We start from the raw sequence: 27603 nt of genomic DNA on the forward strand, positions 1-27603 counted from the left end.
TTGATATTTTCTCAGTTGTAAGAATTTGTTATTTACTTCATTGCAATGATCTATTTTTTTTCTTTTTTGTTATAGAGCTAGGTGTTTTATTTTATTATTTAGATATAAGTGCAATGATACAAAGTACAAATATTCTCTTCATGAGAATATCAAAGTCCCATAGGTTTCAAGTTTGGTTTTTAGAAAAACTATGAAATCAAATAATGGTAGATTACCATCAAATGAAGCGTGAGTTAATCTTAAATTATTATTTTTTGTGTAAAAACAATATATTAAAATGATATCTATATTTACTGTTCATATAAACAATTATCTTTTTAAAATTTTTTACTTTTTAAAATTTCTTTTTAGTTTTGTACATTTTTTTTTCATAAAAATATTAGTCCATCCATAGACCTATCCCTCTATGACTCCAGCATGCACTTAAACACCCTTTTTTAGTATTTTTTTTAATTTAAATTCTTTTTAATTTTAATTATTTTAATTTTTAATCATTTAAGTATGACTTATATAGTTATTTTATATTTATTTAACTATTTAATTATTATATTTTGGTTATTATTTTTTATTAAAATAAATTTAAATGACTTTATTTATATTATAACATTAAATATATACTAAAGTAAAATCTAAAATCACAGTCTATAACAAATAATTGTGTTCGTTTATTTACTATTCCTTTTATTATGAAAGGACAATAATAAATTCAATGCTAATCATTATTAAATATAAAAAAAGATAAAATTATTATATGGGCAACTTTAGTTGTATAGTTCTATATATATACTCTACATGCAATATTCAATACCTTATAAAAAAATCCAAAAAGTAAAATATATAAAAGAAACGCAGTTTTGTTAAGAGGGGTGTGAGCGAAATCTCCAAGCATCAATCCACCAGCTCTTTGAGCCCTTGGAGCACCACTTTTATATATATATATATATACTCGACTCGACTCAACTCAACTAAACATTTATCTCAAAAATTTATTAGGGTTGGTTATATTGATTCTCTTTCTCCACTCTAAACGATTTTGGATTAAATCCTTGGAAATGTGTAATGCTTCTAGGTCATGTTATACTACTCTCTTTCAAGTCAGTTTAGGTCTACTCCTTCTTTTTTTTTTTTTCTATCGTCTAACCCAATGTGTACTACTTGTCTAACTGGAGCCTCCGTATGTCTATACTTCATATGACCAAGCCACCTTAATCTCCCTTCTCTCAACTTATCTTTAATTGGTACCACTCCTACCTTTTCTCTAATACTCTCATTACGGACTTTATCTAGTCTAGTATGGTCACTCATCCACCTTAACATTCTCATCTCCACAACTCTCATCTTAGACACATACGGCTCCTTCATTGCACAACACTCACTACCATATAATATGTTTGGTCGTATGTCTGTACGGTAAAATTTTTCTTTCAACTTATTGGGAATCTTGTGATCACATAAAGCTCCCATGGCATGTCTCGACTTCAACCATCTGGCTTTAATTCTATAACTAACATCCTCCTCACATCTCCCATCTATTTGAAGGATTGAGCCAAGGTATTTAAAGGATTGAGCGAAGGTATTTAAAGTGATTACTTTAAGGCAATACCACTCCACCCGAACTAACTCCTTTCCTATCATTAGTTCAGCCTTTACTGAACTTGTAATGTATGTATTCTGTCTTCGTTCTATTTAACCTAAAGCCCTTTGACTCTAGTGTACCTCTCAAAAGCTCTAGCTTTTTTATTGACTCATTCTTGCATTTTATCTATCATAACTATATCATTCGTAAATATCATGAATTAAGGGATACTCTCTTGTATATATTTAATTAATTCATCTAGAACTAATGTAAAAAGGTAAGGGCTCACAGCTAAACCTTGGAGTAATCCAACTGAGATAGAAAAATTTCTTGTATTCCTTCCCACTGTGCACACAATAGTAGTTGCTCCTTCATACATATTTTTCAACATTTGTATGTACCTAATAGATACCCTTTTTTGTTCTAGTACTCTCCATAAAATATCTCTTGGAACACTATTATAAGCCTTCTCCAAATCGATAAAAATCGTATGTAAATTTTTCTTTCTATCTCTATATTTCTCCATCAAGCTTCTAATGAGAAAGATCGCTTTCATAATTGAGAGACCGGGCATAAAGCCAAATTGATTGGGAGAGATAAAAGTGTCATGATGTAGTCAATGTTCCACAACTCTCTCCCATAACTTCATAGTATGGCTCATGAGTTTAATTCTCTTATAGTTTGAGTAACTCTGTATGTCTCCCTTATTTTTAAAAATAGGTACTAAAATACTCCTCCATTCATCATGCATTTTCTTTGAGTTTAAAATCTTATTAAATAATTTAGTTAACCATGCCACTCCCACATCTCCCAAATACTTTCACACTTCAATTGGTATTTCATTGGGTCCACAGGCTTTACCCATTTTCATTCTCTTAAGTGCTTCATTTACTTCTGAAGATCTAATCCTTCTAGTATAATTCACATTCTTTTTTATTGCTCTGTAGTCTATGTTCACGCTATTACCACTTTGACTATTATTAAAGAAATCATCAAAATAATTTCTCTATTTTTCTTTAATGTCGTCATTTTTTACCAATACTTTTCCTTTTTTTATCCTTAATGCGTCTAACTTGATTGAGATCTTGACATTTCTTTTCTCTCCTCCTTGCTAATCTATAAATATCTTTCTCCTCTTCTTTAGTTTCAAGTTTCTCGTATAACTTTTCAAAGGCTTGAGCTCTTACTTAACTAACCACTTTTTTTGCCTCTTTCTTTGCTATCTTGTACTGTTCATAAGCCTCATTATTATCACACTCAGATAATTTTTTATACCATTCCTTCTTTCTCTTCATTGTCTTTTGTACTTCCTCATTCCACCACCATCTCTCTTTTGAGGGTGGTCCATGTCCTCTAGATTCTCCAAGTACTTTTCTAGCTACTTCTTTAATATTTGATGCCATATGTATCCACATACCATTGGCCTCCACATCTAGCTTCCATGCTTCAGACTCGAGAAACTCATTTTTGAACTTCATTTGTTTTACTCCTTTGAACTCCCACCACTTTGTTTGAGCTACTATATTTTTTCTAGCCTTACTTGAATTGTTCCTAAACTTGATATCCAAGACCACTAACCGATATTGACTTGTTAAAGCCTCTTTCAGAATAACCTTTCAATCCTTGCATATAACTCTATTTGTATTCCTAGTTAAGAGGAAGTCAATTTAGCTTCTATGTTGTCCATTTTTGAAAGTTATTAAATGCGACTCTCTTTTTATAAAGTAGATATTTGCTAGTATTAGGTCGTACGCCATGACAACATCCATGATATTTTTCCCCTCCTCATTTCGGCTACCAAGACTAAAACCTCCATGAACATTCTCATAACCTTGCCTATCACTTCCTACATGTCCCTTCAAATCTCTACCAATGAGAACATTCTCTTTATTCGGTATGCTTTGTATTAGATCATCCATATCTTACCAAAACCTTTATTTACTCTCACTATCTAGTCCTATTTGTAGTGCATAAGTAATATATATATATATATATATATATATATATATATATATATATATATATATATATATATATTGACTTGGATTGATTGATAATTAAACTTGAGACTTTATAAGTAATATTTAGCATGATTTATAAATTAGTTTATAAGTCACTATTTTAAGTTGATATATTTATTTTATATATTTTTAAAATTTATAAGTACATATGTAAAAAATATGTTTATAAAAAACATTAAAGATATGAGCTTTTCATTTTGATGCTTATGAGCTGAGTGTTTATAAATTAACTTAAACAAATATTTTATTGCTTTACTCTCATTTAATTTTGTAATCTACTATATATATACTTATTGTATTTATTTTCATATTCATTTTAAAAAATCTATTTTTCTTGCAATAATTTAAATAAATTATTTACATTAATTTTAATAAATTAATTTTTTTATTAATATTAATAAAATATTTATCTATAATATTTATTTATTTATTTTAAAATTAAATTATATTGTAATAAGATTTAAATATATTTTGATAATGTTATAATAAAATATTAACATAATTTATTATTTGAAAAAATAATTTAGTTCCTTTTAAAGTAATTTAAATAATACTTATAAGTTATTTTTTTTAACATGTCAATTGCTTATCAATTATTTATAAACACTAATTTTTTGTACAATGTGCATCGTACGTTATTACATGGATTTATTTTTTTATATAATTTTTATTAATTTTTTATGTTATATGATATTATCATAGTATTATAAATATTATATTTAATTATTTAAATTAAAATATTAATTAATGTCATTTTAATTAATTATATAAATAAAAATATTTAACAATTTAAGAATTATTTTTTTATTCGATCACATTTTTATAAAAGTTATGTGTTATATTATTAACATATAATAACTTAATTATAAACTTAAATGTAATATAATAAAAATATAATAATAAGTTTTAAAAATATAAATAAGGGAAAATATTTAAAAATTAAATAAATTAATAATAAATATAAATTAGCTCATTAAATTTAATTTATTTAAATTCTATTATTTTACTTTTTAAAATTAAAATTTGTTTTACATATATTTTATTTTAATTTTTCTTGTTTAACTTGCATAATAAAATTACATATCTTGATTAATGTGAAAGAAAATTATTTATAAAATTATAAAATAGAATAATTTTTAAAATAAATTTTACTAATTTAATGATTTATCATTATAAAATTTTTATTTTTATTATATTATATTTTGAAATTTTTTATTGTTTAATACAAATAAATTTAAAATTTATTTAATAGATTAATTATTTAATATATTTAATAAATATGTCTATTTTTTTAAATGATAGATTATATTATATATGTTATAAATTAAAATATAAATATAAATTTAATTATATATATTGTAATTAAAATTGAATATATATATATATATATATATATATATATATATATATATATATATATATATATATATATATATATATATATATATATATATATATATATATATATATATATATATATATATTTGGTTTAGATACCTAATTCTAAATTAAAAGTTATAACAGAATTTTTTGTAAAATAATTTTTAAAAAATAAAATTTATAAAAGAAAAAAATATAAATTTATATTAATACTATTTATGAGAATATTTTTATTAACTTAAAAAGGTGGTCCCTCATTCATACTTGTATATATATAGGGGTGAGCAGATTTTGTTCAAACTGAAAAATCGGACAAAATCGAATTAATTTGGTTTAATCGGTTTAGTTCGATTTGATTTTAAATTATAAAAATTTTGATTTTTTAGTTCAATTCGGTTTTGAAGGGGAAAAATCAGTTAAACCGAACTGAACCCAACAGTAATTTTATATATTCAAATCAAACCAAATTAAACTGAATTGATTTTTGAATTGATTTATTTTTATGGGAAATTTATGAATTATATTTAATTTTTTATATATAAATTGTTTAATTTTATTGATTAATGGTCATTAGGTTCAAATCAAAGTCAAAATTAGATCAAATACTTGAAAATTAAGTTTAAATTAAAAAATAATCAAAAATCAAAATCGATAGGTTTGAACCAAACCGAACTGAAATAGAGCGATTAGGTTCGATTCGATTTTTCATCCATTTCGGTTCGGTTCGATTTCTAAAATATGTAATTCAGTTTTTATAATTTAATTTGGTTTGGTTCGGTTCGATTCAGTTTGAACCGAACGCTCAACCCTATATATATATATATATATATATATATATATATATATATATATTGTAGTACATATAGTCTATTATTATAAATGCACCATATGTATAATGTGTTTAAATTTTAATTATATTAAAATTATATTTTATTTCTAAAAAAATTATAAAAAATATTTTTATAAAATTGAATTCAGCTTCAATTATTTCTTTAATTGGTATTCAATATGATTAGGTATAATACAATTTTCGGTTTTGTCATTAATAGAAAATTAAAACTATATTAACACAATAAAATAAATTTAGTTCAATACAGTTTGATTCTTACAATATCTATTTTTATTTCAATTCTTATTAATTTTTTTTTGTTTCATTTTAAAAAAATAAGAATCATTAACACTACTATTTTCAATACTAAAAAAAATAAAAAAAGAAAAATATTAATAACATAATAATATAAATAGAAATCTAATTAATTAATATATTATTAATATTACTCTTTTATTTATTACTGGAGATAATATTTTATAAATAGTTTATTGCTTTCTCTGTAATAATAATTTTTAAGAAATCATATTTATAATAATATAGATATACATAGGAATAAATTAATTAGATTTAAATTTAATTGTCATTAATTATTTTTTTTATAGTATTGATCTTTAATTAAAATTTAATAAAATACCTTTTAAATTTTTTATTTAACAAATTTTAAAATTAATAATAATCTTTAATAATTTTTATACTTTTTATTTTTTAATAAATTATAGTCATTAAAATATTTAATTTTAATTAATATTCATAATTTTATAAATATTAATATATTATTTCATTTCAATAAAAAAATCTTAAATGGAAATTAACTTAAAAAATAATATGCAACTCATAAAATATTTCTAAATATATATATAATAAATAATAAATGTAAATATAAATTTGAAAAATTAGATATTAATAAAGTATTTTATTTAATATTGTAATATTATAAATAAAACTAAGAATTTTAAATTTAGACAAACTCTAAAATTAATTTAAATAATAAAAATATAATTATAAATAATTTTAATAATAAAAAATAATTTAGAAAAAAATTAATATTCCTCTTCTTCATATATTTATATATATAATTACAAATTTTAATTTAAAAAAAATTACAAATATTAAATATTTATAAATTTAACTTAATTCATAATCCTTAGAGTAATTATAAGCTAATTATATTTCAAGCCCCAGTCAATAGCATCTGTATAATTTCATATTCTTTTATTATTTTCCCAATCCCATTTTCATTCCCATCACCACTGTTAACTTCTGCTGCGGGTCCATCAAGACAAAACACATCCTAGCCGTTCGATTCTCCAAACCTGGCGTGTTCGTTTCCGTGTGTCGCGTCAGTGATAACGGGCCTTGTGCCATCGTCCAACGCACGCGTCCGAATCAAAAGAACCACGCGATTGGTTTTATTCCTATCACCTGCTCTCTAAGCTCACCGTAACAGCGGTATTCTCGTCACTAAATTAGTATGTCCTGCACATAGAACCATCTATTTGGTTAGGGTTTTATCATGTTGTGAGTGATTATGTAGAGGAACATAATTTTTTTTTTTGTTTTATAAGCGGAGCCATACCCCAACCGACGCGGCAATACTAATTTCTTGATTTTCTTTATAATTTTATTTTGTTGCCACTTTAAATAAGTCATGAACTGTATTTGATCCAGCAGTCAGCAACTTCCATTATATTTCAAGTGTCTCTTCTTCTCTTTCTATTGGTTTAAATTTCTTTCTGAAACCATTTCTCCAATTCTTGTAAAATTGTGATGATGGGTGCTACAAGTTTGCAGCCACTTGTATTGGGTGTGTTTTGTTATTGCAATTTCTTTAATGTTTTTGCTGAGGATCCTTACAGATTCTTCGAATGGAATGTTACCTACGGCAACATTTATCCACTCGGTGTAAAGCAGCAGGTACATTAGCAGCATTAATTTTTATATGCGTTACTTTGCGCGTACTCGAGAGGTTAATTTTCTGTCAACTCTAAAACGAGAACCGAGAATATCCTGATCAATACACATTAAGCTAGGAGTGACCACGGTCTGATTTTGAACCGGAATTGAATCGAAATTGATTTGGTCAAAATCGGACTAAAATTGGTCAAAATAGAAATCGGCTTGGAACCGGACCAAAACCGTCTTTCTGCGATTTGATTCAGGTTCATTTTTTTTAAGAATCATGAACCGGCGGTTCCGAACCGGATTGAACTGACGATTTTAAACCGGATTAAACCGGCGATTTAAATATAAAAAAATTCAATAAATATGTTACCTCACTCCTAATTCATTTATATATATCATTAATTCTCTACACAATTATTCTCTGCATTTTCTTCAATTCTTAATATTTTTCAATTTTTCTCAAATTCTCTAAATAATTATTTTCTACACTCATTTTAATTTCCAATACTCTCTCAATTTTCCTATTTTATTATTTTATATACTTACTGAAATTTTCAATACTATCTCAATTACTTTGTTATTACTTTAAATCCTCAATAAAATTTCCAATACCCTCTATTTTAATTTTTTTTTCTCTTTTATACTTTTTAATTATCAATTATTATATAATTTCAAAAAAAATGCAAGTAATAGAACTAGAAATTTTTATTCCTCTAAATCCTAAAGGGATATTTAGGTAAAATTAAGTTCATACACTTTTTGCTAATTTCTTTAAAAAAAATTAATTTCATCTCTAGTTTTTTAAACAGGTTCAAGTCTTTATTTATTAAATTTTTCTTAAAGATAAATTATTTTCTTTCTTTTTTTTTTCTTATTTTATTTTGATTGAAAGATTTCTAAAAAAAATTAAAATATTTTTACAAATATAACTTAAATTTTGAATTAATAAAATTTTTCTCTAATTTTTTTGTTTAAACTATCATTAAACCATCCCTAAACCACTTCCAAACCGTCCTCCAAACTGTCTTGAACCGTTCTTTTTCAAACCACCCTTCAAACCGTTTTAAACCGGGGCTCAACCCGGAGCCGGCGGTTCAGGAACCATCTTTCAAATCGTCCCCTGGCGATTTAATTCAGGTTCATGATTTTATTGAACCTAAACCGGCGATTCAGAAATCATAACCGGCGGTTGCTGAACCGTGACCACTCTTACATCAAACCATATAAATTGATTTGTTTTGTTGTTTAATTGCAGGGGATACTTATTAATGGACAATTTCCAGGACCTGATAGTTACTCTGTCACCAACAATAATCTCATCATTAATGTGCATAATAGCTTGCCGGAGCCTTTTCTTATTTCATGGTGAGAATTTTGCTTCTTTGCATTGCCATTCCTATGAGGTTGTGGTCAATACAGGAGTGTTCATAATTTCATGAAACAATTTAGTAATTATTAGATTATTCAAGTACTCTAGCATCTGTCCAATCGATATATATTGTCTTATGGCATGCTATGAGGAGAAGTTGACCAGTCAAAATAATAATAAATTAATTCTTAATTAAATTAATAAAAAAATTCCATACTTATTATATTTTACACAACAATTAATGAAAATCACCATCTATATTAATTGGAAATTACTCAGCTATTTTTCAATAGATTTTCTTTTCTTAATTAATTAATATATTTAGTTAATATAATTTTGATATAGATATAATACGTCATAAAAATAAGATATGGAGTAATTAACTAAAAAATATAAAAAAATTATATATATATTAGTTATCAATACAAGAAATTAAAAAAATAGCGATGAAAATTACCGATAAAATTTGCTTATATTTCGTAGGTAATTAGGATTACCAATGAATTACCAATGAAATTTTTTCCGTCCACAAATTTATGCGTAGATAATTTTCACCGATGAAATAATTTTCATAAATAATTTTATCAATAAAAAATTTCGTAGCTAAATTGAGAATTTTTCGTAGGTAATTTCGTGGGAGGGTGGTAGGCTTAAAAAAGAATTATTGACTATTTACCAATTAAACTTTTTGTCCCTAATTACTAACAAAAAAGATATGGTAGGTAAAATGGATTTAACAATTAAGAATTACCAACCAAATTTTTGGTCCGTAATAATTTTTAAAAAATTTTACCTACCACTTTATTTCGGAGGTAAATTTTTTAATGATTTTTTAAAAATATCTACCTACTACTCTATTTCGTCGGTAAGTTTTTAATATTTTTTAAAAAATATTTACCTACCAAATAGTTTTGGTTGGTAATTTTTTATTAATAATTTTAATAATTTTTACCTACCATTTTGTTTTGTTGGTAAAATTTTTTCAAACTTTTTTAAAATAATTTTACACGTTAAATTGTAATTATTAATGGCTTAAAAACAAATAATGCATAACGAATGCAAATAATAATAATAATATCCAATAATATTATTAATAATAATACTCCATACATGTTATAAAATAAATATAAACTCTAGGAATATAAAAATATTAAATTTTAATAAGTTAAAGTTAAGATACAAAACCATCAATCCTGATCTGGTGAAGGTGGAGGCAAAGTTGGAGCTAGAGGTATTGGTAAGCCTCTGACTAATCTCATCATCTCCTTCAACATTGATTGTCTCATGTCTTCCAAATGCGTCTCAAATTGCTCCATGATAGCTTGCTTCTCTGCTTGCCTTTGCTGTCTCTCTTCTTCAAGTTGCTCTGTAATAACTTGTTTCTTTGCTTGCCTTTGTTGCCTCTCTTCTTCAAGTTGCTTCTTCAAATGTTCTACTTCTTATTGTAAAACAGTAGATTAAGAATCATGTGATGAGGACCCCCTAGAAGAAGATGCTCGACGTGAAGGTTAAATGACAGATGATTTTGATCCAAGTCCACACACCATCTGTCTCTTATGGCCAGCTCAACAACATCCAAATAAATTTGATTCTCATCAATGGCGTCAGGTATAGTTTGTTGGAGCTCTTCCCTTCTAGCTACTATCGCTTCCGGTATGTGAAAAATAGAAAAATTTGTATTTATTCATGAAATGATATAATAGAAAATTAATTTATTTGGAATAAATATTAAGTACCGATGTTTATTTGCCTGGACTTTTCATCCATAAATCTTTCTTTGTCATGATTACAAGTATGAGTTTGAACAAACAATTCATACCAATTGGGCCTTCGACCCAAATCTTTCTCCTATAACATATAAATAAATAGTTATCAGGAATAAACTATAATAAATTTAAGAAATCTATTTTCAAAAAAAAAGGGACATAGTTTCCCCTATATTTTTGATATTTTGCCCTGTCAAAAATCAACAAATATATAATAACTCAATCTCAAATCAATCCAAACAATTATTCAGTGACAATTCCATCAACAATAATCATATTTGCTTATTACATAATAATTAATGAACTAAATATGTATATAGGAAAATAACTTTAAATTTAGATAAAAATTAAATATCTAATATCTATTTATGAAAAGTTTACCATTCTATCTGACCATTCTTGAAATGATATAGATCCACCTGTGTGGGTGGACGACCCTAGACCATTTACAGCACCACGACGATTTCTTGAATTAGTCTCAAATCGTCGAATGACAGAAGGGTTCTCCCAATGCTGCTCAAATCGAGCCCATGCTTCTTCACTAACATATTGAGGCCTTTTTCTCTTCGCCTTGAAATCAGATATCATGTCTTTGTACCGTTCAGTAGCCTTTGCTTACCAGCAACCCTTCACCCCTGGTTCTTCAGCAGTAGTCCAGTAATATATTTTATGCAATTTAGAATAATACATATTTTTAGTGATTTCTATATTTAAAAACATGGAAAAAAAATTGAAATAGATGTTACCTTGAATTCCTCCCAGTAAAAGTCCTTAGTTTCTTTTGGAATAGTCTTCCACATGACATCTGCAAGGTGTATCCATTGTTTAAAGGAATTCATGATCACTTGAGCTGCTACAGATCCGACAGAAAACCTACACATGAAAATAAGATGTATCAATTTTGTTTATAAACCAAGTAGGATTTAATTGTTTAACTCACTTGTTTCCTTCTCGAATTCGAAGGTGAGTTTGCCCTGCTGAATCAATCTCTGATTCTGGTTCAGGATGAGAACCTTGTAAACTATTAGGTAAAGGCTCTTGGTCATCTGTAGGTGTATCCTCTTGGCCAACCATAGGTGTGTTAGCTTGGACTGACCATTGCGAATGAGGTGTCGAAGGCTCACCTTCCTCATTAGTAGATGGTGTTTGGTAAACACCAATAGTATGTCTGCCCCGCACCATATATGTACAATGCATAAATATGAGAATAAATGTTAATTTGAAAGAAAAAAAAAACCTCTTTTCTACAGAAAATTAGGTAGAGTCTCCTCTCAAATTTGAATTTTCCAGAATTTCAACAACACAACCTGCAATAAAAACATTGCATATTGGCCTGCACAACTATTATATGCATCTCCTTTATGACAAATTCACTGTTCATAAAAAATAAAACAATAACATAATTAAGAATACTATAATATGCAAATTAGCAAATCAAAGTGCATTACCAAAATAGTATGACAAAATATTAACTACATCAACAATTTATCTATATAGTACAATATAATTTATTCATTATCACTATCGTCATCATAAACATGAATTTCATCTTCATCTTCTTCTTCACTTTCTGATGATGAAAGTAAAACTTCTTCATCTGGTTGTTCCCCTTCTTCAACAGATGCAAGCTCTAGTGGTTCACCGCTTGGATCGTCTAGGGGTCCAATCTATTCATCTGCAACTTCTGTATCAATTTGTAACACTTGTACTACCTCATTTTGGAATGCTTGGTCAGGTATTGGCTCTGTTACATTTATATGAGGCATGACGACAATGGCCCTAGGCTTTACTTTACACACTGCATACTAATCAGCCTTGTCTCATCTCAAGCTCGGATAAGGAATATAAACCACTTGTTCAGCTTGCGAAGCAAGTATGAATGGTTCATATTTATTCAATCTTTTTTTTGTGATTGATGTCCGCTAAGTTATTGTGTTTGTGGCCCTAAATGCCCACATTTGGAGTTATATCAAACCATTCACACTTAAAGAGAACAACTCTCTTTATTAGTAATGCATGGTACTCTAGTTGAATTACCTCTTTCAACATACTATAACAATCATCAGTTGTGTCACCATATGTTGATCCCCTAATGCAAACTCCACTATTCATTGTGAATCGATTAACACCATGATTGATTGTGTGAAATCTATATCCATTTATGAAATACACAGGATATGATATCACCCTTTTCAATGGTCCTTGTGCTATGAATTTATTGTCAATGTTTGCACTCCTTGCCTGATAAGTTAAAGAAAATTTAAATCCTTATTATCATAAATAATGTTACTAATTACATTTAGACAATGGAATGGTTTATATAAATGTACACTTACATAAGATTTGTACCAATTTGAAAATCTTTGTTTTATTAATTCATTAACTTCTGCATCACTAATATTATGTGATGTCTATTGTAGTTCAGCTTGGAACATCCTACACATAAATAAATTAGGCGATCATCAGTGGAAAAAGCAAATTCATAAATGACTTTCGAGAGATTTAACTTATATTTAGGGTTTTTATGAACTTAGTTCAAATATATGTCAATTTCAGGGCAATTTAGAAGGATGTATATATGGGCAGCCTTATATTCATCATCTCCTAACCATCTTGTTTTGGCTTTGCCATACGGTCGATCAGGATACTTGAATATTCACAAATTTCCTTCGTTTTCATCACTGTCTCCACCATCATCATTACGGGGAACTTGTCGATCCCGCGTTATGACATGAGGCTCAAAATAATGCATACAAAAATTAGATGCTTCTTCAACTAAGTACGCATTACATATTGAACCTTCTACTTTTGCTTTGTTCTTTACATTTTTCTTCAGATGTCCTAGAAATCTGAAAATAGAAAACACCATACTCAAATTAGTTAGAAAAGTTTATGATGAGTTTTATAACATAAAAGGAAAATAACGACTCTTTATTACTTCTCAAAAGGATACATCCATCGATATTGTACCGGTCCTGCAATTTTTGCCTCATACAGAAGATGGATGGGAATGTTTTCCATCGAGTCAAAGAAGGTAGGAGGAAATGTACGCTCTAACTTGCAAATAATAATGGGAATTTCTGTTTTCATGTGACACCCCTTACTCGTCTACAGTGTAGCTGAATAAGATATGCCACACAGTGTACCGGAACACCATATTTTATCTTAATTATTTTTATACTATCTTAATTTATTTCTTTATGGTTATGAATTTCAATTTGCGAAATTTAACTCATTTAACTCATTTATTGAAATTATAAATTTATTTGAGATTCTGAAAATTTTATAGAAAATTCAGCAGAGTGTCGGTTAAAAATGGAGAAAACAGTTCTTCGGAACCTGTGAAAAACACTTCCAAAACATTCATCCATATTCTCAAACTCCAATAACCATCAACATGGTCTCAACAATTTTCAACAATCACAACCATCTCAAGTTTTCAACATGAATCCACAATTTCATTCAGATCAAAATCAAATTTAATTTCATGAAGATGTTCTCAAATCATATTAATTAACAAAATTTTATAAAATATGTACATCAACATATGATTACATAAATTTACTATGTACATGAGTTCATAATTTACAAATCATAAACTAATACCCATTACAAAATGCAAAAACAAAATTTTGAAAGGGACCTAAACGTCCTACCCCTAATACACTGTAGATGAGAGGTGACTCTGACTCTAAGCGGATCTGTAACCTCACCTAGTCTGTGGTCTGTTGGGCTCTCTGTCTGTCTCTCTAGAACCTACGCATGGCAAAAAGCGATGCGCTAAGCAATAATGCTTAGTGGTGCCAATAATAAAATAAAAAGAACTAAAAGAAAATAAATATGCAGTGTATATATTAATGTCTCATGCAGACAAATTTTTAGTAATTATTTGTAGTCTTATTTCTTTAGTACTTGTTGTATCCATTATTTTATTAAATTTATCAACTTCCATTTTTGGTTGTCCAATTAACTTATACTGGATGATTGGACTGGATAAATGGGTAAACTGGCACTGGGTACCAAGTACCTCGGGCCGTCACACCATTGGTCACATATGTATCTCCCGGTGTGCAACAGAACAACTAATAAGCTGTAATAATTATTAAGCACAAGACCAAGTATCACCATAATATCAGAATGGCTAAAAGCCATAAAATCACAGAATGGCATAATGTCATGTGCAGTATTGCTAATTGAACCCTATTGGCATGCCAACCTATCCAAACCAATCTTACTAAGTGTACTAGGGCACTTTACAAAGTTATTGATTGAATTTTCATGCTTTACATATAAGGTTACTATTCATTTTACTATTTAGGTCAAATTATTGACATTCCAATGCATAATAGCTACATGAGTCCTAATCACATGAATTTACTACATTTTGGTTCTCAAAAGTGTTGGCATTAGTTACCAATCCATACTCCTAACCAATGGTGAATAAATTAGAAATTTCAGTTTTGGGTGCTAGAGTTCACTGTTCCATTAGGCTATTCTACAGTGAGAATTTGGCCAAATGTTCTTTATCAAAGTTATTCCTTATTGTGTCTAGTTACATTTCACTTTTTGAATCACTCCATTTATAGTTTTGTAGCTCAAGTTATGGCCTAAACACCAAAACTGGCCGGATTACAATTTTTCCAGAATTTATGGGTAGAATCAATTCTGTAGTTTTTATACACTGATTGCAGGTCAGTTTTTGGACATGTTATGGTCAAAATTTGGGCCTGTTTTGAAAGTTGTAGGGCTATGTCTTAGCTTTCTACTGATAAAAACTCAGGTCAATTGGACTTTTTTACATTGAGTTATGACCAAATGAATGAATACTGTTCATTTGGTCATTTTCCAGGGACTACATATTGGTCACTCGGATTAGGTCAATTTTTAGAGCCACTTGGGTTAGTTTTTTGGGCAGGGTTCCTTCACTAAAATTGTGACATTATATATCTAGTTTCACTTCCAATTGGCCTTGCACCAATTGGAGCTACACAAGTTCAGTTAAGGCTCTCCAAACACACTGGACTCTAAGAGTCCAGACTGTAGCACACAAGGCAGCCTACCCTTTCCAACATTCAATGACTCAATTCACTTCATATTCAGTTTAAAGCTTACCAAATGGTCACTATTTGACCATTAAAATGTTCCTACACCATTATAAGAGCAAAACCTCAATTTGCTCAAAACCCTAAATTCTCAGTTTCTCTATTCTTCCATGAACTTACAATTTAATGTACTAAATGTTAAGTTCATATCAAGGGCAGCTTATATACTCATTTAATCCAAAAAAAATTCATCAAGACCATAATAAGTCCATGGCTGCTGAAATTTGTAAAAATTCAACCATGCAAAATTTATTTAAATTAGCTAAATTTCACTCTTAATTCATGTTCTCCATGATATATACACAAAATAATTAAGATTAATTGGCACTAACCTTGATTTAGCTGATTCCCAAAGCTTGAGAACTCCTCTTTTTCTCTTTTTTTTTTTTTTTTTTGCTGTCCAAGACTTGCTTTAGGTGTAAGGATAAATATTTGTGAAGGGAAGCTAGAGTTTTGGGGTGATTTGGGTGGTGAACTCAAGCTTGGTGAAGCTTTAATGGTGGAAGGGAGAAGGGAGAGCTTCGGATCGAAGAAGAAAGGCAAAAGAAATCTGATTTTTTTTCTTTCATTTCTGCCCATTTAACTCATTTTAAGTGAGTTATAGCCATGTGTCACCATGTGATTGGGTGGAGGCACACTAATGACATCATGTGATGTCATAATTTCCCATTTAATTCATTTTCTTTTTCTTTTCTTTTCTACTCAATTTCAATTTAATTTGTAGCAATATTTATTTATATTTTATGTCATAATAATTATTTACTTAACTGGACAAGTCGGCCAAAAATCATATTTGAAGACGAAATGACCAAAATGCCCTCCGTTTAGCTTATTGAGCCAAAATCGTCTGTACCGATCTAAAAATTTTTCTAAGCATTTTTTTGGCATTCTAATGCCATAGAAACTTCAATGACTCTTCTCTGGAGTCCCAAAAATTATTTTATGAATTTTCTCTCGGGTTTAGGGCTCCTAGTTACGAGGACCGCAACTTCCCACTGGGTTACCCATCGCTAGGGCACCGGCTCATTTAACTTGATTGTATTTTATTTCTAAAACTTTTCCTTAATTTTTCTTATTATTATTTGAGTTAATTATGTCTTCTCACTTTAGTCTAAATATTTTTCTAGACGTTCTAGCTGTCCGAACCAACATCGGTCACCTGAACAGTAGAATGTACGGAATTACTACAGTGAGGTTGTTACATTCCAGATGCTCCATATCTTGCACCTTAATATTTGTAGCATTAAGATTTTTGAAAAATAAGCTCAGTTCAGTCAATGCTTGCCAAACTGTATTTGGAAGGAACTCGCGAAATGCAATTGGTAGTAATCTCTGCATAAACACATGACAGTCATGACTCTTTATACCGAAAAGCTTGTACTTCTGCATGTCAATACACCTTCCCACTTCATGAAGAAAATAAATGAAATGCACTTGCATATGTAAAATCCCTCTCTATTTTAACACGTAAAAAGCCAATTAACAATTTAATTAAGTGCATAGGATCTGTGTATGATTAATTAGCTCTTAAAATTAGAATGTCAAAACCAAAGTAATAACCAAATCACACCCGTGAAAAGAAAAGGCAATAACACTAACAACTTACATTCTTTTAATCTAAACTAAAAAAATAAGCCAGCCACTTGTTCCTATTAGGGGTAGTCTACTTAGCTGCATAAAATTAGAGATTCTATTTAACATCTCTAGTGTTCAAATCATCATCTCGTTTCTTAATCAAGCCTGAAACCACAAAGTAAACTTCTTGTCTCTAATTTCTAGTCTTCATGTATGACTTAAGTTTCTAATTGATTAATTCTTTAATAAAATACAAGGAAATAAATTGATAATGAAGGAAAAAAAAATCAGAGCAAAAAAGAGTCTAGTTGTGGAGGAAGAAAAAGTAGTAAAAGAGACTAAGTCCAAGCAAAGATGAAACATGTTAAGATAAACTAAAACATTGTATTTCCTCCACTGAAACAGAACAGAACCCTAAAAGCTTTAGCATTCATTGTAAAAATATTAAGAACTTCCCAAGGTAAAAAGAAGGAGACAGAACCCCACAATCTTACAAAGGAGTGAACTTTTCTAAAGCCATAAAAGGAGGAGACAGGTCTAAACTCTTTGCACATAGCAGGTGGGGGTGGTGTTGGAGAGAGAGAGAGAGAGAGAGAGAGAGAGAGAGAGAGAGAACTTACAAGTTGGATGAAGCTAGCAGCTGGGATGAATAACTTCCAAGTCTTTTAGAAGTGACGAATTTCTCAGAGAGCTACTGTTCCTGGCTTGAATCGATGCTGTTTCCTCTGCCTTGGTGTTCTTGAAGCTTTAAATATAACACTCCTCACCCATCTACAGTGTAACCGAGCAAGGCGTGCCACACGGTGTGCCGGAGCACCTAGTCTTTAATTATCTTATTTTCTGAATACTCAATTTGGTTTAGGAAACCATTGTGTGAAATTTACATCATGATTGTTTATTATTTTATGTTTTGATAAAACTGAGTGTTGCAAGATTTTTAACAAAAATCCAGCAAAGTGCCATCTGTAAATTGGACAAACAGTCCTTCTGCACCTGTTAAAAACAGTCTTAATTTCTCAGTAAAGTCAATAGACTTTCACAGTCATTAAACAGTTCCATAATACAGTCCATAATAATTCAAATACACCAAGAAAATCTCCATGTTATTTAATATGTACAAATTATTACAAACTTTAGAGCTTTCATAATATTACAAAATACATGACTAAATTTCAAAATACAACAGAAGTACAAAATACAAGATATCCTAAGTCCTACTATGTATGCAATGCAGTGTAGATGACTCTAGACTCCTGTGCAGATCTGATGTCTCACCTGGTCGTAGGTCTGCTGGGCTCCCCAGCTGTGTCTCCAATACCTACACGTTACAAAAGCAACGCGCTAAGCAATTCTGCTTAGTGGTGCCAATTATAAAGAGAAATAAACTAAAATAAAATAAATTAATTGTTTATGATTTTCTATACCAATAGTCTTTGCAGACTAATTCTTCAGTAATCTTTAATAAGATTATTCTTCTAAAGCTTTTCATGTTTTTATTGAGCATATTTCATTTATATTTAATTTAGTTGTACTGCATGTCACTACACTTAATTTAGCTGTCTGAATTTAATAATACTTAAATTAACTGCCCGTGTAGCCTATACACTAACCAGACTAGATAAACGAATATACTAGCACTGGGTACCTAGTACCTCGGGTCGTCACACCATCGATCACAAAGTATCTCCCAGTGTACAAACAATGGATAAACTAGCACTGGGTATCTAGTACCTCGGGCCGTCACACTATCGGTCACAAAGTAAACAGTGGGGCTAAGAAGCCATATAATCAATCAGGCAATAAGCCGAGTATAATAACATAATCCGTATAGCCATAGGCTATTAAAATCATAGTGCGACATAATAAGCCATAAAACACAATATGGTACGATACCATTTACAATACAGTTGTCAGAACCCTATTGGCATGCCAACCTATCCAAACTAGTCAATTAGGCAAACTAGGGCATATTACAAGATTACATATTTAATTCTTTATTTTTAGGGTTTATACTTCATTATGCCTTTCACTAGTCAACGAAAATGTTGACCTTTTTATACATCATGGATAAGTTGATTTTAGTATCAACATGTCACAATTCGCATTTCAATATGCTGCCAGTATAGTGCAGTTTACAATTCTCACAAGTTGGCATTTATTGTCAAATTATTTCTAGGTTTCATTGCATATTATTGTCAATTTTTCAGTTTTAGAGTGCTAGATTTATCTAGCTAAATGTCCTATTTCCATTAGTTTTTAGCTTCTAGTCAAAGAAGAAAATTTATAGCTCTATGTCTTATTGAACTTTTGGCACAGATTTCAGGTCATTCTGAGTTGTATAGACCAAGATATGGTCAATTTACTAAAGCTGGACAGATTGCATTTTCAATGCAACTTTAGATCATTTTTAGGTCAAGTTCAATTCTAGCATATTTGGTATCCTAATTTGGGCAATTAATTTGACTTGGTTTTAGTCATTTCTAGGCTTTGGTTTCTCCATAAGAGTTATAGTTCTATGTCTAAGATTTCCGTTGATATAAATTTTAGGTCATTTGGACCTGTTTTAAGTGAGTTATGGCCAATTGAATGGCTACTGTTCATATGGTCAAATTCTGGGTTGCAATGGTTTTGGACAGTTTTGATACCTCAAATTGTGCAAGCAATTTGACTTAATAAATGACATTTCTAGATTTTGTGATCTTCATCAAAGTTGTAGCCCTATGTCTAAGCTTTCCATTGGTATAAATTTCAGGTCATTTGGATCTGTGTATAGGGAGTTATGGACAATAATGTAATTACTGTTCAAATGGTAAAATTTCAGGTTTGCAAGGTTGCAAATTCGAATTAGGTCAGTTTTAGTGTCACTTTCCGGACATAATTTAGGTATACTCTCAACATGAAAGTTGGCACATTTTGTGCCTAGTTTCATCTCCAATTGGCCTCATACCAATTGGGGTCACAAATTTTCACTTATGGCTCAATTTAGCTACTGCCATTAACACACACAACCTGCACACAAAAATGCACTTCCAATTGGCAATTCTCCTCCTCCCAAAACTACAATTCTGCATTCATGTCACTTCTATACCATTCATCACAACTTAATTACGTCAATTTGGGCAGAATATACAAGTGCTCAATATACATATTACAACCCTAATTCTCAAAGTTAAATTCAACATAATATATATACATGTAATCACTTAAGTTATTACATACAATTCCATTCTTGCTTCATATACACTGCCCTTAAACCATCACTACCACAATTCATCAATTGAATTCATGAAATCAAGCACTAATCAATAGTCTTCAAGGCTACCGAAAATGGTAATTTGCTAAAGTAATCAATATCCCTTTCCAAACCCCTAATTCAGTTGCTCCATAACACATACATGGGGATTAATTTGCTAGCAATTCAAATTGACTTACTTAACACTAATTCCCATCAATGAATTGTAAGAAAAACTCAAACATTCTTAACTCCCATGGCTGCCGAAATTTGGACAATTCACTAACTCAACAAATCCTTAAATTTTCTTCACCATTCAACTCACCTCAACATGGAAATCAAGTTTACTAAAGAAAGAAAGGAAGATTGGACACTTACCTCTTGAGAGCTTTCCTAAAACTTCACCAAATCTTCTTTTTCTTACTCCCAATATCTTTCTCAAGTTGAATAGGCAAGCTTTAATGAAGGAATTGTGTGTGAAAGATGGCTTGAAGTGGAGTGCATGAAGCTTGAAGTGAGGTACGGCAATGGAGTTTTCATCAAGGACAATTTGGCTGGTTAAGGGAGGTTGAAGATGAAGTGGATTCTGCCCAAAAATGTTGTATCTATATGTCCACTAATCCTACTTAGTGGAGCACTAAGTTGGCTTAAAATATTAAATTAATCCAAGTCCCTTAAATTTAAATTTTACCACCAATCTTTCACTATTTACATTATGTATCACATTTCTTATTTTTCATGACATTTTCAAAGTTTAATACTATTTATTTTTAATGGACATTTAGGTCAAAAGTCAACTCTAGGTGCCTAATGACCAAAATGCCCTCTTCGGGTTGTATTTCAAATTTTTCGGTAACATCGATTTTTGTCGATTTCTCAATTTTTGGTTTTTCTTTGTACTAATTCATTAATTTATCTTTGACATTTCTAGTGTTAATTATACCTCAATAAGCCTTTATTTATATCTCGAAATTTAATTCTAAGGGTTCCTCGTGGTCCTGGGATCGACAATTACCTTCGCCGTAACTTCCCAGTATGGTCACCCATCGCTGCGGTGCCTGCTCGTTTAACCAAGTTTCATTTCCTCTCTTTTATTTTTTTTCGTACTTTTTTTTTGTATTTTCTTTTTATTTATTTCATCATTTTATGCCTGTTTACTATCACTGAAATGTAGTTCCAGACATCTTGACTTGTCCGGACAGACATTAGGTCACCGGAGCAACAGAACGTACAGACTACGTACAGGGAGGATGTTACATTAAAACAAACAAATAAATAAATATAAGAAAAGTGGACAAATCCAAGACTACACAACACCACAATCATCTCCACCAATTAATCTAAAATAACATACAAATTTGACAGATGAAAAATAATGAAAATAAACCTCACTTGATGGAGTATTTCTTTGTGCTATCCTTGCACTTGGTCCTGGGGACCTATTCTAGTAAAAACAAGAAGCAGATAATCGGAGAAAGAAGGAATTTGGACGAATAATGAAATTGGGACGAATGATGTTAAAGAAGGAAAGGAATTTGGAGGCAGAGAGAGAGTGTGAAATTGGGGAAGAATGATAGAATGCAATTGGAGAGAGAGAGAGAGAGAGAGAGAGAGAGAGAGAAATAATCGGGAGTGTAAAATTGAAGCAGAATGAAATTGGGAGAGGGGAGGAGGGAATTTCAATTTTTTTATGAATGGAGAATTATAAACTTTAGCTACAAAATAATTTAGTCGGTAACTAATCTTAGGTACATTTTTCCACCTAAAATTTTACTTTTCAATATCTACTATTTTTTCAAATTTACCTACGAAATAGAATTCTGACGGTAATTACCTAGCACCTATTTCAGTAGGTAATATTTTTGCTATGTTAATTTTTTTTTAATTTTATTTTTTAATTTTCTTTTTTAATTTTAGCTACAAAATAAATTTGTGTCAATAATTACCTACTACTCATTTTGGTAGGTAATTTTTTCTATGTTAAAATTTTAATTTTTTAATTTTCTTTTTAAATTTAGCTACGAAACAAATTTTTGTCTGTAATTACCAACTAATCATTTTTGTAGGTAAATTTTTTGCCATTTTGAAATTTTATTTTTTTATTTTCTCGTTATTTAGCTACGAAAATATTTTTATCGTTAATTACCAACTACTAGTTTTCGTAGTTAACTTTTTGCCATTTTAAAATTTTATTTTTTTATTTTCTTTTTAAATATAGCTACGAAATAGTTTTTTTGTTAGTAATTACCAACTACACATTTTGATAGGTAATTTTTTGAAATTTGAAAATTTTATTTTTTTTCTCTTTAAAATTAGCTACGAAATAATATTTGTCGGTAATTACCTACTACTCTTTTTTGGTAGGTAATTTTTTTACTATGTTAATTTTTTTTTTCTTTTTAAATTTAGCTACGAAACTATTTTTGTCAGTAATTGCTAACTACTCATCTTGGTAGGTAATGTTTTTGCCATTTTAAAATTTTATTTTTTTATTTTCTTTTTAAATTTACCAACGAAACTATTTTTCGTCGGTAATTATCAACTACTAGTTCTGGCAGCTAATTTTTTTTGCCATTTTAAAATTTTATTTTTTTATTATTTCCTTTAAATTTAGCTACGAAACAGTTTTTTGTTTGTAATTATCAACTACACATTTTGGTAGGTAATTTTTTTTGAAATTTGGAAATTTTATTTTTTTCCTCTTTAAAATTAGCTACGAAATAATATTTGTTGGTAATTACCTACTACTCTTTTTGGTGGGTAATTTTTTTACTATGTTAAAATTTTGTTTTTTTTATTCTCTCCTTAAATTTAGCTACAAAACTATTTTTGTCGGTAATTACCTACTACTCATTTTGGTAGGTAATGTTTTTGCCATTTTAAAATTTTATTTTTTTATTTTCTCTTTAAATTTATCTACGAAACTATTTTGCATCGGTAATTACCAACTACTAGTTTTGGTAGGTAATTTTTTTGCTATTTTAAAATTTTATTTTTTTATTTTCTCTTTAAATTTAGCTACGAAATAGTTTTTGGTTGGTAATTACCAACTACACATTTTTATAGGTAATTTTTTTAAAATTTTAAAATTTTTTTTTTCCTCTTTAAATTAGCTTCGAAATTATATTAGTCGGTAATTACCAACTACTCGTTTTGATAGGTAATTTTTTTATCAGTTTAAAATTTTATTTTTTATTTTTTCTTTAAATTTAGTTATGAAATCTCCTTTTGTCGGTAATTACCAATGAATATTTTCGTTGGTGATTTTTTTGTCACATTAAAATTTTCTTTAATTTGATTTACCTTTTAAAATTAGCCACGAAATAGCTTGGCAACGGTAATTACCAACTATTCCTTGTGGTTGGTAATTTTTTGCTATTTTAAAATTTTATTTTTGTTTTTCCTTGTTAATTCTTAGCTACAAAAATATTATTCATCGGTAATTATCAACGACTAAAACCGTCGGTATATTTATATTTGGTTGCTGACTTTTGCAACCATAATTTGGGTCTACATTTACTTATAAAATTTAGCCATCGGTAAATTTTTCATCCGTAATATCGTCGGTAATAATTAGTTTAGATTTTAATTCTTTTGACTTCACTTTTGGTTGGTAAATTGTTGGTAATTAGTCTGTAATTACCATCGAAAGTTTTTTGTCGGTAAGTTTCGTAGCTATTTTTTTAATTTTTTGTAGTATATTATACAAAACATAAAATTACAATTTAAGAAAATATAATTCTTAGATATTATTTAGTTTTATAATATATAAGTGTCATTTTATTATCGTTGCTTTCACTCAATACAAAAATTTAAAATTTATTTTTAAAATTATTTAGAGAAAAAATTTAATTGATATGTATAAATTGACTTAAAAATATTTTTAAATATAAATATTAAAAACTATATAAATTATAATAAAGAAATTAAATATAAAAATAAAACATTAATAATAAATTTGTGCAAAGGACAAATGTTTATTTGCTAGTCAATAAACCTTTAAACAAGAATTTCTCCATGCAAAATCAAACACTCATATAATAAAGAATTAATTGATATAAAGCTTAAACAGTAACATATAAAATTTGAGATGTTGTCTGGTTTTCAAATTTAACCTTTTTCTTCCTAAAAAAAAAAAAAAAAAAAAAAAAACCTTTTTCAAGGAGCCTCATGATTATTGTGATGTATTAAATTGAAGTTTATGCGATTTGCCAACAAAACAATAAGAAGGAAATTTCCTAACAATTACATTACCTAATAAGGCACCATAACTCAAGTACACAATTGCACATACATGCAACAAAGGCAACTGGGTTAGCTGTAATTGCCATTTGTATCATATTGACATATGATTTGATGAATTTCCCATCCATATATATATATATATATATCATCAAAATTAATACAGAAACAAATTTATACTTTCATCTAATTTTAATTAACAAAATTTGGTAAAAATATTTTGTAGGCATGCATATATTATAATGGTAGCTAGGCGAGTTGATGCTAATAATTATGAAAAGTAAAATACGGCAGGAATGGGGTTCAGCACAGGAGAAATTCGTATCAAGATGGGGTATATGGAACCACTTGTCCAATCCCTCCAGGCAAGAAATTCACTTATGCAATGCAAGTGAAAGATCAAATTGGAAGCTTCTTCTACTTCCCATCTCTTGCCTTTCACAAGGCAGCTGGTGGCTTTGGTGGCACTCGGACCCTTAGCAGGTCATTAATTCCTGTCCCCTTCCCTAACCCTGCCGATGATTTCACTGTTCTCATTGGAGATTGGTATTCCACCACCCACACGGTAATTAACAACAAATAAGTTAAATTTTATTTTATTTTATTAAATTACTTTAGTTGGCAAATCATAACAATATTTGTGATGCCATATACCTAATTTCAGAAATTGAAGGCCATTTTAGATCTTGGTCACAGTCTTCCTTTCCCAGATGGCATTTTAATCAACGGTCGTGGACCCAATTCTACCATTGTTGCTTTACATATGCCCTTAATCCACATAAGAAAAGTTCCATTGTACTTGCACAATCCGATTGTAGTGAGGTTGGATGCATATATCTTATGACCTCAGGGGATTGAAATCCTAGCATTTTCCATTTATATTGCATTAAAGATAGCAAAAATTAGGCTTTATCATTTACAGCAATAGCCGGAGCTGGACTCATCTTCTTCTTCCTCTCACCGGCACTACATCGAGAAATCAAGCTTGGAAGGCAACATTGTGCAGATTTAATGGATTTGTCTCTCTCAATTACGGCATCTCCATTAGCAGTCCTTTCACTACCACAGACATTGTTAGGTCCAGAGATATAAGGTGTGCCAGAAGCAGATTTGGGAAGAACATCAAGAATGGTTGGCTTGACTTCTATCTTCCCATTGGCAGTATTCTGCTTGCCAGAGTTATGCAGGTCATCAGCTTGTTCTTCTCTCAGACTCTCTTTGAATAGTTCAGATAGTCTCTTCTTCTTCCCTGTTGATGATGGTTCAGGTATGGAACCAGGAGGTCTGTCTTCCAAGGTGGTTTTGTTGATTTTGGGGGTCCCCATGAAAAAGTTATGATGAACTGGGGTACTGCCACGGGATGGAGTAAATTCTGCATAATGAGGAACAAAAATCACAGAATTAAGATAAGCTAACACTTCTGCATTCCATTAACATAGACTATACCAAAAACATGATTGTTAGTCTTTTAATATGTGGATAATGGAAGAACATGGCGGAACTGACTAGTTAATGGGAGAACATGATTGGCCAAATTCCAGAGTCTATATCAGATAGCATCTGACTACTTATTCACACACACACATATATATTTTCCATTAATTGGGGTTGGAACTCAAGATAATAACTTCAAAATTTGATACCAAATTGTCCATTACCAGAACAAACCTTACGGCAAGCGGACCAAGACCAAATCCTCAGGGATCATACCACTATGGACTAATAAACATCAGCAAAACAATCAAGTTAGAGAGCTCAGCAGCTCAAGTTAATGGCAAGCAGAGATACGCTGTTAACAGTGTATCATTCGTCCCTGCTGACACTCCACTTAAGCTTGCAGACTACTTCAAGATTGTAGGCGCTTTTCGGGTTGGTTGCATCTCAGATAATCCGATTGGCAAGAAGATGTATCTTGACACTTCAGTCATGGGCGCTGATTTCAAGGCCTTTGTTGAGATTGTGTTTCAGAACCATGAGAACATAGTCCAGAGTTGGCACCTCGACGGATACTCCTGGGTAGTTGGGTAAGTGCTTTCGTGCACTTTATTAAGTCTGCTCTCATATGCTCGGAAGCATGTGTTGTTGGGTTGCTTAACATAACATATATGTGCAGAATGGATGGAGGAGTTTGGACACCAGCTAGTCGTGATCAATACAATCTTAGAGATGCAGTTTCACGTTGCACCACACAGGTGAAAATTAATTAATTAACCTTAATTTGCATGATAGTGCCTGATCACCATGATGACAATTATGGTTGGTGATGACGTTGCGTATCTCAAGTCATGGACTGCCATTTATGTAGAGCACTTGATAATGTGGGAATGTGGAATGTGAGGACTGAATTTTGGGCAAGGCAATACTTGGGACAACAATTTTATCTGAGGGTGTACTCACCTGTAGAATCAATTAGAGATGAATATCCCATTCCAAAGAATGCCCTTCTCTGTGGAAGAGCCACTGGCAAACCGACAAGACCTCGTCAAAACAAGCTGCTGCCAATTGAGTACTAGCTCTGTTCTTGTATTGTTGTACAACTCTTTGTATGACTAACTCAGGCTCTCATTCTTAGCTATAAAAATTTTCACCCCAAGAACAATTGTTTA

The 27603-nt window shown here is 29.8% G+C and overlaps 1 pseudogene; it reads left to right on the top strand.

The window, feature by feature from the left end:
• Positions 1-7579: 7579 nt before the first annotated feature.
• Positions 7580-27577, top strand: LOC110636912 (L-ascorbate oxidase homolog; annotated as a pseudogene).
• Positions 27578-27603: the final 26 nt, after the last annotated feature.

Source organism: Hevea brasiliensis, unplaced genomic scaffold, assembly GCF_030052815.1.
Source record: "Hevea brasiliensis isolate MT/VB/25A 57/8 unplaced genomic scaffold, ASM3005281v1 Scaf1, whole genome shotgun sequence".
Lineage (NCBI taxonomy): Eukaryota > Viridiplantae > Streptophyta > Magnoliopsida > Malpighiales > Euphorbiaceae > Hevea > Hevea brasiliensis.